The sequence below is a fragment of the Lithobates pipiens genome, unplaced genomic scaffold, assembly GCF_037356315.1.
Source record: "Lithobates pipiens isolate NorthernLeopardFrog02 unplaced genomic scaffold, aLitPip1_a1.2 Scaffold_13, whole genome shotgun sequence".
NCBI classification, from domain to species: domain Eukaryota; kingdom Metazoa; phylum Chordata; class Amphibia; order Anura; family Ranidae; genus Lithobates; species Lithobates pipiens.
The window spans coordinates 396,331,189-396,340,123 of NW_027507718.1; the positions used below are offsets into that span (position 1 = coordinate 396,331,189).

Consider the following 8,935-nt stretch of genomic DNA (forward strand, 5'->3'; position numbering starts at 1 on the left):
AAACTGATCGAGACATACCCCAAGCTACTTGCAGCTGTAATCGCAGCAAAAAGGTGGCTCTACAATGTATTAACGCAAGGGGGCCGAATAATTTTGCACGCCCCACTTTTCATTTTTTTATTAGTTAAAAAAAGTTTCAAAAATCCAATAGATTTCGTTCCACTTCACAATTGTGTCCCACTTGTTGGCGATTCTTCACAAAAAATAAAAATTTTATATCTTTACGTTTGAAGCCTGAAAAGTTCAAGGGGGCCGAATACTTTCGCAAGGCACTGTAGATGGGACTGATGGGCACTGATAGGTGGCACTGATGGGCAGCAATGTTGTTAAGGCAGATTGTGGGCACTGATAGATGGCACTGATGTATGGCACTTTTTTAATTATCTGGGGGTTACTGGCAGGGGGACAGGTGGGCACTGATACGGTGGCCGTGATCGGGACTAATGTCCCGATCACGGCCGCCGGTGATCCTTTTTCCTAAAAAAAAATAAAAATAAATAAATAGCCGATTACCGGCTTTGTTTTGTCACATGATCAGCTGTAATTGGCAGCTGATCACGTGGTAAGGGGTCGGGATTGACCCCTTGCTCGGATCCGTGATCAGGCGAGTCTCATAGACTCGCCGATCACAGAGCGCGCCCCTCAGGGGGCGCGCAGGCCGCTCGTACACGGGACGACGTCAATAGATGTGGTCCCGACAAAGCAGGTCCGCGCTGTAGCCGTCATTGGGCTATAGCGCGGACCTCAAAAGGTTAAAGTCAAACTCCAGACAAAACTTTTTTTATTATTATTATTATAATTATTATTTGGATACACATAGTAGCATCCAGTAGCTAAAACCACATTGTGCTGCAAAAAGCTACGTCATTGTCTCCCAGAGTCACTGGCTGGAAGTAGCAGTAAGGCAGTGGTCATCAACCCTGTCCTCAGGGCCCAGTAACAGGGCAAGTTTTATGTATTACCTTGGGGAGATGAAGACTAAAATACTGCAATCACAGAGCAGAAAATGATATTACCTGTGATGTAATTCAGTTATCTTGTAAACCTGGCCTGTTGGTGGGCCCTGAGGACAGGGTTGATGACCACTGTAGTAAGGTACTACAGGTACAAACAGTAGGCTAAGCCTAGCAATACAGACATCAAAAGGGTGGTTGGCCACCCTCAGCAAGCTCTGATGCTCAATAAATGCCTACTAATCATCCGTTCTTGTTGTGCAGCAGTGAAGGTGGCCATTTTTTTTACCACCCCTGCACCTCAATCCCCCTCCATAGGGTAAAGATGGCTACCTCTGGGAGTAGTGCTGTGTGTGTATCCACACACAGGCAGTAAGTTCTGTGGTGCATTGGTCAGCAGTGCTGTACTCAACGACGCAGAATCTGCACATATAACAGGCTCTGTGTCACTGCAGATGCCCAGCCACAGGCTGCACACTGAGAACGGTGCAGCTGGCATGGACTTCTACCTCAATTGGCCTCATGAGTAGCATAGCGTAAGGCACAAACTTAAGGCTGCAGTAGCAACCATCAGATGGGGCCTTTTTTCCTTAGCTCACTTCCGGCTGTAAGGTAGAAGTGATCTGTGATCAAGCAGCTATAGAGCCACCAATTTTACAGTAAAGGCATCACATGCCCTTTCCATGTAGGTACCAGGCTCTCCCGCTCTTACCAGACCCTAATCCACTGGCACTTAAGCAGGATAAGATCAAATAACACCCATTCCCCGATCTCCTCGGCAGGGAGTGAAGACAGAAGTGACAATGATTTAATCACTTCCAGTTCTGTAGCATTATCAGCCAGGGAAGCACTGGTATATCATCCGAAAATAGGGTTATCAGGATTTTAAACAACAAAATAGTGTAGCGCTAATTTAAATCATGATATCTTCACTACGGAAAATATCCAAAATGTGAACAGTCATAAGTGCTAAAAAAACAGGAAATAAAATCCTCTATAATGTGATTAATACACATAAAATGGAGGACACGTGGGGTATCCGAGTGAAAAAGCAGAAAATAAAGTCCTCTATGATGTGACTAATACACGTGAGGTAACATAGGAGACAATCTTCAAATGCAGTAGACGTTTCACTGATCAGAATGTAGCAAGGTGTATCGACTTGTCTGAAGTTCTAAAAAGTAGATGGAATACTCACTCTTACCAGATGGGGTGGACTCCCCAGTCTTACGACAGTAGAGTCAGGAACGCTTGGGGTCTGCACATGAGACCAGATGGTAGATAGGAAGTAATCAAACCGGATTGTCAGGAGAATGGTGGAGTAGCCGTAACGGGCGTCTTTCAGGAGGTCCCTCCAGAAGTCCAGATCAGGTGAGGCCCATTCAGATTTCTAACCCCAAATATAGAGAGGATTTTCACAGGGATGGTGATGGAGTAAAAAAAAAAAAAGAAAGCTCCAAATGGTGCAGGTCAAAAAAAAATTTTCCATGAGGTATTTATTAAAAAGTCATAAAAAAGGACATAAATTATGACAAGTGATCACAAAAACGAAAGAAGTGGTAAAAGCAATGTGGGGTGCTAAAGGGCTCGCATTTAGCACCCCACATTGCTTTTACCACTTCTTTCGTTTTTGTGATCACTTGTCATAATTTATGTCCTTTTTTATGACTTTTTAATAAATACCTCATGGGAAAAAAATTTTTAAACCTGCACCATTTGGAGATTTCTTTTTTTTCCTCAATCACCATCCCTGTGAAAATCCTCTCTATATTTGGGGTTCGAAAATCTGAATGGGCCTCACCTGATCTGGACTTCTGGAGGGACCTCCTGAAAGACGCCCGTTACGGCTACTCCACCATTCTCCTGACAATCCGGTTTGATTACTTCCTATCTACCATCTGGTCTCATGTGCAGACCCCAAGCGTTCCTGACTCTACTGTCGTAAGACTGGGGAGTCCACCCCATCTGGTAAGAGTGAGTATTCCATCTACTTTTTAGAACTTCAGACAAGTCAATACACCTTGCTACATTCTGATCAGTGAAATGTCTACTGCATTTGAAGATTGTCTCCTATGTTACCTCACGTGTATTAGTCACATCATAGAGGACTTTATTTTCTGCTTTTTCACTCAGATACCCCACGTGTCCTCCATTTTATGTGTATTAATCACATTATAGAGGATTTTATTTCCTGTTTTTTTAGCACTTATGACTGTTCACATTTGGATATTTTCCGTAGTGAAGATATCATGATTTAAATTAGCGCTACACTATTTTGTTGTTTATATTTTTGGACTTTGTTTGAAGTGTTAGCAGCTGTTTTCCACTTTTACTTTAATATAGCGTGGTGTTTTTCACCTTTATTCCAATATAGCGCTGTGTTTTCCCCCCCTATTTATCAGGATTTTGTCAACAGGAAAAAAGTCAGTAATGGCATTCTGTGTCCCACGGACTTCAATGCAAAAATTGCATCCCTCTGAATTCAATGCAAAAATGTCAGCCACATTCATTAAAAAACAAAATTGTAAGTTTCTGTTTCCAGCCAAATGCATTATTTATTTTCGGTTTCAGTTTTGGCACCAGAATATTAAATTCAGTACACCACTAGATCTAATCAAAGCACAATTTGTGCTTGGTTAGATGTTCTGGAGAGCAGGGTAAGCGAGAGAGACATTTTAGGTCTAATAGACCCCCAATGTCTATATAAAGAGTACCTGTTACCTACTCAATGTGATCACTTGGGGGTTCATTAACCCCTTGGGCGAGCAATAAAGTTATAAAGATAATTTTTTTTTTTCTGTTTCAATATGTTTATTGAGAATTTTTGAATAAACAGTAATAAACAAGAGATTACAATCTACTCCTTGTGAGCCCTCACAGGGGCCACTAATCATGAATACAAACCCAAAGGGCAAACCATCACCGTATACTTCTAATAAACTCGAGATAAGGAAGGGAAATGAGCAAGGGATAAAATCGAGACTGGTTCAGTACCAAACAACTCGTTCCTTTGTTTTTTCCGGAGGGTAAGCCCTTTTCCTACTACCCCCGTCCATGGGTGGCAGCAGTTTTTATTAGCAATGGGAGAGATTACTAAGGAGAGTGAAGAGAGATAGGGAACAGAAGAAGGAAGGGTAAAGAGAAGAAAGGGGGAGGAAAGGAGGGGGGAGGGAAACTCGGGCTCGGACGCTCGGCCAGGGGAATTTAGACCAAACCCAGGCATGCCCCTTGGAGCGCGGGGAACTCATAGGAGATCCACGGCTCCCAGATTTTTAGAAATTTAGCATGAGAATCATGGACAATACTGGACATACGTTCCTGTAGTAACATAGCAGTCATGCGTGTCTTAACCCCTTGAAAATCTACCCGTTGTGACTTCCAGGCTTGGGCAATGGTCCGCTTGGCCGCTATAAATAGATAGGTAGCCAGCTTCTGTTGAGGGCCACACAAGCCAGGAACCGGGCAATGTAGGAGAGCTAGCTTGGCGTCCCTTCGGATCGTTAGATGAAAGAGTGTCTGCAGTAAGCCAAAAACCCTAGACCAGAACCCCACCAACCATGGGCAAGCCCAATTTTTTTTTTTAAATGCAATAAGTGTACAATATTTGCGTGAAAGTTATAGCGTCTGGTATTGATGCTGGATTTTTTATTTACATTTTTTTTATACTAGTAATGGTGGTGATCAGTGATAGTATGGCAGGTAATCTCTCACTGACTATAAAAAGAAGAACATAAATCGTTTAAACACAAAATACAAAAGGACATTTTCATTAAAACATTATTTTGCAAAGTCAATACATGCAAAACGGTGTTGTTGCTTTTACTCTCTAAAACAGCAGACAAATGATACCAAACATCATATTAGTCCTGCAACAGTGTGTGGTATGTAGTAACACACTTGCTCTACATGTTTCGCATATGAATGCTTCATCTGGAGCTTAGTAGCTGTTCTACAAAAGGGGGGGGGGGGGGGGAGAAACATACAAGTATATACAAATACAAGAAACAATACATGATCGAACAAAGTACATTGGTAAAGTGTTCCACATTTTTCAGCAGAATTCATCCAAAAGGTCATGTGCAGCAGATACCCATAAGTGACAGGCAACAGGCGAAAGGAGGTTGAACGTGGGGGTGGGCCATCTCACTATAAGGACTATCTTAGCTACTTTGTTGCTTCTAGGACTTGTTTTTATCAATTCCTAGATTGCTACAATATCTGTGTGTTTGCCTTTCAGATCCAGTCATTTGATACAGGTTTCCTTTCAACTTCAGGCTCCATGCACACTGGAGCTCAAAAACTGCAGTTTATTGGAGTTTGGGTGTTTTTTTTAAAAGCCCATAAACTCCACTCTATGTTAGCCTATGTGTCCATGCACACATGGATGTTTTTAGCTTTAATGAGCAGTGGAGTTTATGGGCTTTTTTCTGAACGCCAGAAATTTGCGATGAAAGTGCAGTTTTTCACCACCAAAAAACGACAGACACGCATAAACGCTCATAAACACACGTTAATTAGTGTTCGGTGTTCTATTTTTTAAGCTATGAGTAAGCGCTGGTTTTAGCATGAAACGCGTCAGCAATTTTTGTTCTATTTTTTCCCTTTGCTGTGGTGATTCGTGTGATGTGAGGTTTTTCATTTTGAAGAAATAAAGGCACGTTTTACTTTTCATTCGATTCGGAGTGCGGCTGTCCAGAGTTTGTTCATTTTCCATTTATCAATTTTTTCAATGCATTGTGGGAGTTTGGAATGCACTGTGGGATTTTTGGAGTGTCCTTTTATTAAAAACGCCCATAAACGCTAAAGCTCATAAATGCTAGTATAAAACGCTGTTAAAAGCAGGTTTTTCAACAAGCGTTTTCTGCCAGCAATCTGGCGTCCAGAAAAAGCTTTTTTGTGCTTCAGTGTGCATGGAGCCTTATTGCTTTTAAATATAAAACTGTGTGTGTGTTAGGGGCAATTACCAGGAGACCAACACACCATATGTCTCCTTGCTTTAACTAATATACCAGATGGCTTTGATTCATTCATCTTATTTTATTTAACAGGTGATATTAGCGAAGTGTCAAACACCTCTATGTCCTTTTTATTATGAATACTAGGTACTATATATTAATCCCTGTGTGGTCTGTTTATGTTGGGTTACTATTGCATCAATACTATCTGGCTACCTATCAGATAGCTCCTGTATGGTTTATGTGCAGAGCTAGGCTTTTGGCTAATAATACTACTTGCTATCTTCCCTCATCTGCTTTCATGCAGGAATTCGTTTTTTTTTTTCTCCAAATCTGCTTTCTTTACTATTTTTATCTTCTCTCAAATAATGGACGCCTTGATATGGCGATATATACCTTTGCGGTTTTCTACAAATATTTATTACTTTTTCTTATTTTTCCTGTTGTTCTTTGTTTTCTAACTAGCACACACCCACGTTCAACCTCACATCGCCTGTTGCATGTCACTTATGGGTATCTGCTGCATTTTACCTTATGGATGAATGCTGCTAAAAAATGTGGAACACTCCACCAATATACTTTGTTAGATCATGTATTGTTTCTTGTATTTGTATATGCTTATATGTCTCTCCCCTTTTGTAGAACAGCTACTAAGCTCCCGATGAAGCATTCAGGGCTGGTTCAAGGATTTTTGACACCTTAGGCGAAACCTAATGTTACCGCCCCAGCTCCACCCCTTTTGCCCTAACCATGTATACCCCACCTTTTTAATGACGCACCCATCAAATGCAGCCTAACACGCCCATCAATGAATGTTTGCTTGCTTCCATTCATTCAGGAGTCAGGACACAGGCACAGTCCTCCTCCGCCGATGTGCCTCTGACACTACGTGTGAACGGGGTGGCGGCTGCCTGCTGATGCTGAGACTTATGACGCGTACACACGACCGGACTTTCTGGCAGACTAGGTCCGACTGTCTTCCCAACGGACTTTCGGCGGATTTCCGATGGACTTTCCGAACAAACGGACTTGGCCACACACAATCACACCAAAGTCAGATGGATTGGACCGTGATGATGTACGACCGGACTAGAATAAGGAAGTTCATAGCCAGTTGCTGCCCTAGCATCGGCTTTCGTCCTTTGGACTAGCATACAGACTAACGGATTTTTTTGACCAGACTCGAGTCCGTCGGAAAGATTTAAAATATGTTCTAAATCTAAAGTCCGCCTGATTTTTTGAAAGCAAAGGTCCGATGAAGCCCACACGCGATCGAATTGTCTGAAGGATTAGTTCAGTCGGACCTTTGCTGTCAAAGTTCGGCCGCATGTACACGGCATAAGTTGCTTGCTGAAGAGAGTAACAACACCAGTGGCCAGGCACCCTAAGTGGCTGCCTAGTTTGTCTAGTGCTAGCACCGGCCCTGTAAGCATTCATATGCGAAACATGCAGCGCATACACCATACCATACACTGTTGCAGGACTAATATGATGTTTGGTATCATTTTTCTGCCGTTTTAGAGAGTAAAAGCAACAACACAGTTTTGCGTGTATTGACTTTGCAAAATAATGTTTTAATGAAAATTTCCTTTTGTATTTAATAAATGATTATGTTATTTTTATAACTGGTGCCTACAAAGTCCATTCTTTCTCCTCACGTGCTTTTTGATCTAAAATTGTTCTATAGGACGTGGCACTGCTCTATATTTAGGACCCCCACAGACCATCCTATGATGGAGTCTTGGTATACTTTTTGATTCAATCTCTCACTGACATCAATAGTGACACTAATACAGTGCTAATACTAAACACTCTCACTGTGCGATGACACTGGCTGGGAAGGGGTTAACATCTAGGGGTGACCAATGGGAAAATACGTGCCTATGTGTAATGTTAAGAGCTGCTTTTAGCAAGCGAACCCGCTGTTTTTTTCCCCCTGCTTCGCAGGGAATAAAAAGAAAAACAGCAAGATCGCCGGTCAGCATTTGGAGCTCTGTGTTGTTTACATTACAGAGCTCCCTTCCACGAAACGATAGAGCTGATCAGCAGGTGTCGGTGATTATTGATTGGCTGGCACCTGCGTCAATAATCGGCTTGTGCTGTGACCAACCACAGACAGGAGAGCACGAGGCGCACCTCCTACGTGCTGGATCATCTATACAATATGTGATGGAGCGCACAGTGCCCCGCTCTGCCGCAGTATATCCTGCTACATCATATTTAATGCGTCTTCATGTTTAGTGTCTGCATGGGGCGACAAAGAGTGGTTAATGCTGATTTTCTCCTATCAAGAGCGTTTACAATAAACCAGTGTGCATGGGGGCCAAGAACACAAGGCATCTCAATAAAGGGACAACTAGGACCCCATCCTGGAAAGACTTGTGTCCAGAGGACAGGAAGTGAGGTGAAATCTCCTCAGGGGGACACAGATGACGGGGGTAACCCTTCTCTATTCCTCTCATACACACACGAATCATCCCCTCTTTATAAGTACTGAGATGCTACCAGCAGTCGTACCCGGAATAAGGTCACATTTGTATTACGCCAGTCCGTGTACACGACCGGACACGGCCAGTCCCCTCAGAGGAGCCCCCCGCTCCGTACACCTCACACACACCGCCCAATACACAGAGGCTCTCCGCTCACCCGTATAGTGTAGCCGACAAGTCTCTAAATCCCGCAGCCTCCTCCGCTGTCTGCTGGCCGTTCTCTCTGCTCTCAGGCCGCCATATTGGGATTAAACTCGCAGGCCCGACGCGTTACGGAAACACGCCGGTTACCCTGACAACGAGGGAAGCGCCAGACAAGACGGAGAGGGCGGGAAACCAGCGTCTCTCCGTCACGTGGTCTGCCCTATGGTCCTAGAATGGCTGCGGGGAGAGAGAGCCACCTGGTGTCAGTGATGTGCGCTGTATACCATATAGATATTATAGAACATAGGAGGAGAAGGGTCAAGCTGGCCATCTGGCTGTCTTTATTCAGCCTGTAAAGCCACACTGTTATGGCGGGCTTCTTCCTTTCAGTGAG

The 8,935-nt window shown here is 43.3% G+C and overlaps 1 protein-coding gene across 2 annotated transcripts in view; it reads right to left on the bottom strand.

The window, feature by feature from the left end:
- The window catches only part of PCM1 (pericentriolar material 1), a 223,456-nt gene extending 214,742 nt beyond the window's left edge, over window positions 1–8,714 (bottom strand). The window contains exon 1 of one of the 2 annotated variants that reach the window (XM_077477374.1): window positions 8,554–8,714. The gene's annotated coding sequence lies outside the window, so the exon portion shown is untranslated. The remainder of the gene's footprint in view (window positions 1–8,553) is intronic. The other variant, XM_077477375.1, reaches the window with a different exon arrangement.
- Window positions 8,715–8,935: the final 221 nt, after the last annotated feature.